Source organism: Aplidium turbinatum, chromosome 1 (genome assembly GCF_918807975.1).
Source record: "Aplidium turbinatum chromosome 1, kaAplTurb1.1, whole genome shotgun sequence".
NCBI lineage: Eukaryota > Metazoa > Chordata > Ascidiacea > Aplousobranchia > Polyclinidae > Aplidium > Aplidium turbinatum.
This window is the reverse complement of record NC_137472.1, coordinates 46,736,598-46,742,428: the sequence shown is the minus strand read 5'-3', so window position 1 is coordinate 46,742,428 and position 5,831 is coordinate 46,736,598.

The window sequence follows — 5,831 nt, the reverse complement described above, 5'->3', positions numbered from 1 at the left end:
ATTCATCTTCACTACTGCATGTATAGTAAGGCGATGTGAAAATCAAAAAATTTTAAAAAATCAAAAATCGAATTATCACACAGGGTGACTATTGCTATGTAGAGTATTTCTGTAAAATTTCACGCAAAAATATTCAGTAACCTTAAACATGTAGTCGATTTTGTCTTTGGCGTTTGTTGCCAGCACAGAGTTGCCAGGTACAAATTTTTTGAAGAAAAAACTTTGTTTATCTTTTTTAAATTGTAAAAATTTCCAACTTTAACAACCACAACAACAATTAGATATGATGCGACTGCAAGTTTCCCTTTTATGTAAAGGCTGGCGGTGTACGGTAAGATATTAAACAATCACCTGGCAACCCTATTTTTGCTTGGTCAGCAAAAACTGATGATATTAAAGCCTTTTTCACTTCCATGGCAAGAGTTGGAATGCACTGTGCATAAGATGACACTTTGGTTTTGTTGTAGTAATATGTATTACATAATCACACAACGCACTGCATTAATACTCGATTGTTTTCGCCGATTTACATTTGTTTTTTGACAGACATAGTAACTGCAACTCTCCAATGGTAGCTTACACATCAACCAACCAACTTTATATGTGCTTGTAAAACGTGCACAAACGAATGAAGAATAAAGACAATGAACAAGAAACAATGGTGAATATCAAAACATTGTACTAGAGCCAATGAAAGAAAGTCAGATTTCGTGTCTGCTTTCGGCAACACCCTACGCGAAGCAATTCTCGCACGAATGAAACCATACCGTCGTTGATCGCCAGCAACACTTCCACAGTCGTTAGTGACTTCCCAAATGATGCGCTGCACAGCCTGAGTATGGGCAGGAAAATGAGGGCATTCAAACTTTGTGTTTATCAAACCCTTTAGTTCATCTTTTTCAAGTGTGAAGTAACGATAGACTCAGTAAGCGTGGCATGGTCCCAATCAAAGAGAACAGTGAGTTGGCATCCAAATTTAATTTTGGTTGGGTAAAAGTGCAGACAGAAACATCACAAGAGTTACTGCTTTGCGAATATTTTCTAACATGTTCACAGAAAAAGATCGCAGAGCAGGATCATCACTGGATACCGGGGCATTGTCACATTCAGATGTACCAGGTGCAGCTGGTTCGAAAGGAGAGTCAATTTCTTCATCAATTGCTGCAGAACACTGCTCTTTTTTTCCAGTTCTCTTCCTCTATCACTTGTGACTTCTTTGCTGCAGCGAAATCATCTCCTCGCTGCTGTTTGAGGTTCTTGAAAAACAAGTTTTTTGTGTGAATGATAAATATACAGAACACAAAATAATCCATGTAAATCAGTTCAGTTTGTTTTTATTTCTGACTATCACAACGAAAAACAATATATGCCAAACATAACAAATAATACTCTTTCGGACAAATGGCAGTAAAAATCAGTGATAGTCAAGAAAAATCTTCTCGCCACAGCACGACTAGCTTTAGTGAAAGCACAAGCTGCCTGCCTTTACAGACATAGAAATCAGAACATCTGAATCACTTTCCCACGAGGAAATGCTTTAGGAAAGCGAAAAATCCTTAAACCACCTACTATCTAGAGTTGGTTACACTACATCTGCAATGGTGAAGTGGGGTTGTAGAATTGGCAGTAACCCATTCTCCTTCACATATGGCTCCATTCAACAAATGTTGTTAGAAGAGCCATGTCAATGACAACAACTGACCAACCCTAGTACACAACATGGGATATGTCTATGCATGACCCATTGACCCTGTTATCAAAGAATATACGGTACTTATAAAAGCCTTACATTTCATAGAAAATTACTAGACAAAAAAGTTTGAAAAGATACCGTATGTAAGAACTCACCTTTGTTAACTCTCTTTTGAAGCGTTTTCGTTGTCCTTTTGTCAAGAGGCCCAATTTGGTATAACGGTGCTTCTACCCCACGATAACGTTGGGAGAGGAGAAACCTCAATTGTTTTAGGAATGCAATCTTCATTTGCAAAGAAAATAGTTAGCTTTTTTCCAGATTTCTGAAAAATTAATTCCTTATGAGTGCTCTGTCTCTGCAAACATGCAATTAATAATTTCAACACATTAAGGTTTTGAAAAGTGTCTGCTAGTTGGTTATTGTAGCCTACGTGTAGGCTACTGTTCATTCATGCGAGCTATATGTTAGTATTTTTAAAAACTACCCTTCATCCATACGAAGATATACGAGTTGGTCTATGTTTTATGTCACTACCAAGCTTAATTAAAACCAGTCAGAGAAAAAGTTGCAGTAATAAAGTACTTGAGTATCACCTTTAACAAAGTACAGAATGCAAGAACATATTGTAGTGTTGGTAAATCAGCAGTGGGAAGCTCCTTGGAGGTCCAATGACAGAAGAGCTTTCCATGCTTCTTACTCTCTTTTTAGAACTTTTAGGCATGATTTAACAGTTAACAATGCTACCCACAACAAGGTCAGCTTTATGAACTAAAGATAATATCATATGTGAAGAAATTAATGTATTTTATGAAAAATAAACATAGCCCACTTACAGTTACACAGAACTAAGAATTTAAGTGCTGAAAACTTAGTTGTCTGAGCCTTCCGTAATACTATGAACTTTATTAGTGTCATTCTCAAAGCTACATATAAAAAATGCAGAACCACAAACAGCAACTTCACCTGAATAAGCAGTTCTTATTCCAGAAGACCTGATAATTACATTCAATTCAATTATTTTTGTTTGTCGGAAAATTTTATTACATATACATATGTCGGAAAATTTATTTCATATACTGCCTCTTAGGCCTACTTTACACAATTTGGAAAACCTAGCCTAAACTAACTTTGAACCGAAGCCTGAATGATTATTTAACAACCAAGCATAAAATCATAGCAAACATTTCGGCTGAACACAACTTCTTATCTGAATTTTGCAGCCTTATCTTCATAATCAGCATCTCAAGCTAAATCTCTCAGCAGTCAGCAGCAGATAGCAATCGCTCGCGCGTGTGTGCGGCACACAACGCGTTTTCCCTAACTAGCCATTCAGAGCGCGCTATATGGATCACGTGGATTGATGCGTTGTGATAGCATTTTTTGTGGAATCACCTTGCAAGAATTAGAAAATACTAACCTTAAAACGCTTACATGTTTACGGATACTGGATTTTATTGCATAAAACTTCACAAAAATACTCTACACAACAGTAGTCACCCTGTGTGATAATTCGATTTTGTCCATTCAAATTTCACATCGCCTTAATGTATAGCATCTTCAATCCCACAGCTCAACAAGTCGTCCATGTCACTGTACTGGCATAGTAAAAGCTAAGACAAAGCCAACTACCCGTACATACTTCCGCAAGACTGTGAGGACTACAAAGTGCTTGACAAGAAAGATCTCTTTAATGCGAACAACGAAACTCGTGCGTTTTTCCTACGCGGCGTCTCACTAAGTTGATAGGCTAAACAATTCTACTTTTGCTGCAGCGAATTCGTTGCGACCAAACAAAGTAGTACGAAGTCGATTGTTACAGCGGTTTCAATTATCCGATTTCATATGCGTTTTGAAACCGGTTAGGCATCACAACCGGTTATTCTATATTCGATATTCTATTTTGCCCATCCCTATGTGTGATGTGCAGTCTGACCATAGAAAGAGCTCAACACCTGTTCTCTTGGGCCATATCAAAACAGGCTTTTGCCCGGGGTTGGGTTTCTTTTATGTCCAGTTTTCCTTCTCCATCCTACCGGTATTATTATAATGACTGCTCATCCACATCAATATTGGAACTGGCAATTCAATCAACAACACTTTTCGGAGCTGGTATACAAGTCCCTCTCCCCCTTGGTAACTCATGACAAAGATAGGACTCAACCAAACAATGGTAAACATATAGGGTGAAACTACTTTACCTTTGCTGTACTGTTCACACACTTCAATTTACATGTTTTGGTCAATTCCTCTTTGTCATGAGTTGCCAAGGGGGGGGGGGGACTTGTATACCCGGAATGGCCCGTTTTGGTGAGTCCGATTCGGTGAGTCCGATCCCTTAACGGGGGATTTTTTCAATTTTTTTTTTAAATTATTGGGTATACTTTAGCCTAATTATCATTGCCGTTTTAAGGTTAGGGGTTAGAGGTTAGGAACTCACCGAATCAGACTCACCGAATCGGACTCACTGAATCGGACTCACCGAATAGTAGCAGACCCTGTATACCAGCTCCCACTTTTCATTAGGCTGTCATTCATTACTACTTGTGTGCTTCTCTCTGTTTTTGTTTTATTTTTTTACTGTTTGTTTTTTGGGTTTTGTGGCCGTGCTAACTACAGACATATAGCCTAGATTGGCAGAGTGCAGTTTTCTGATCTTGTTATAGTGTTGTTGCCAGGAAATTATTCCATTCACTAGGTGCCGCTGAGTGGAGAGCACTCCTGAAATGCGTTGCTCAAGCGCACACGCCAAGAGTCAAACCAGCGCCGCGTGATCTTGAGCTAGATGCGTAACCATTGAGCTAACGGGGCGGACATTTGAGCAAGTGGCTGAAGTTGGTAAATGATAAAACTGAGCAAGCCGAAACTTGGAATGTCACTAGTCAACAAAATAAGTTTGACAAGCGATGACCAAGCAAGTCCAGTGAGGGCATGTAAATCTCATTTGCTGACATGGTAATAGCTGAAATGTACAGGTATATTAGGCAGGCCTCAAAATTCCGGCGGTCATGGCGGACATGACCTCTGGAATGACCTTGAATGTCTACCGAAGCCGACTCATTGGTCGGTCATAAATGACCGCCGCAAAATTCTTGACAAAAATAGAGCTAATGCAGCAAAAAGATATTTTAAATTTGAATTGTTACAATTGTTTAACGCGAACAAATACGGAGCTGAAACAATAATAGTACAGGTAATTGCTTTAAAGATCACATTAGAGTGGCGTGGTCAACGAGCTGATGGCAAAAGTAGCCATTGTTACATCATTTCAACGCCTTGCAATGTTGCCTTGAAATAAAGTTGTCTGGACTTTTCGGCAGGATATGTATTCTAATTTTAACAATGAGGATTATTGCGTTACATTGATCGTTTGTTAAAAAGAAATGTCACAGAGAAGCAAGTCTCAGCTGGGTTCCGCACGTGCTTAGGCGAGTGTGGCGACCTTATTCAGTTCACGCTGATACTGATAGAAATAGAATTTCTGCACAGAAGGGAGGGTGTTAGACTAACACCATTGTATTAGTTAGTTAACACTAACACTATTGAGGGCTAACACTATTGTGAGTCACTAATGCACATTTTTCTGGACGGTCCTGACGTGGAGATTTACAACCCCGCGCCGGCAGTAATCGCTTGGCACAACGATTCTATAACGCGAAAACCACGGAATAAGTGATCGTAGTTGCTTTTGTAATTAAGGAAATTTGGATTGTTGTTTTCAATGGTGTTTATTGCGTCATTACACGACTGTCAATAACGCACTGATTTTTGCAAGCAATCTGCTCCAGTATACTTCAGGGTCGGTTAATTAAACCATCAACCATTGCAGAGTTATTCTGTTGTAGAAAATCTTCTTCTACAAACACGACTACACAATACTGTAGTGTGATTTTGTGCAAAATCTACATATAAAAAATATGTCCGGTTGAGATATTAAATGTCCGCTGAAAGGGCCAGTCCGGTAGGACATGCTTGACCGCCGGAAAAAAGTACAAATTTCGAGGCCTGTTAGGTACTCTCTGCATATTACGGTACTAGCAAAAATATATTAAAAGGTGTTTTGCTTTGAGAATGGGTCATAAAATCAACTTTACTGAATCATTTAATTGATTAAAAGTTTCTTTCCCCACTTTGCAGTATT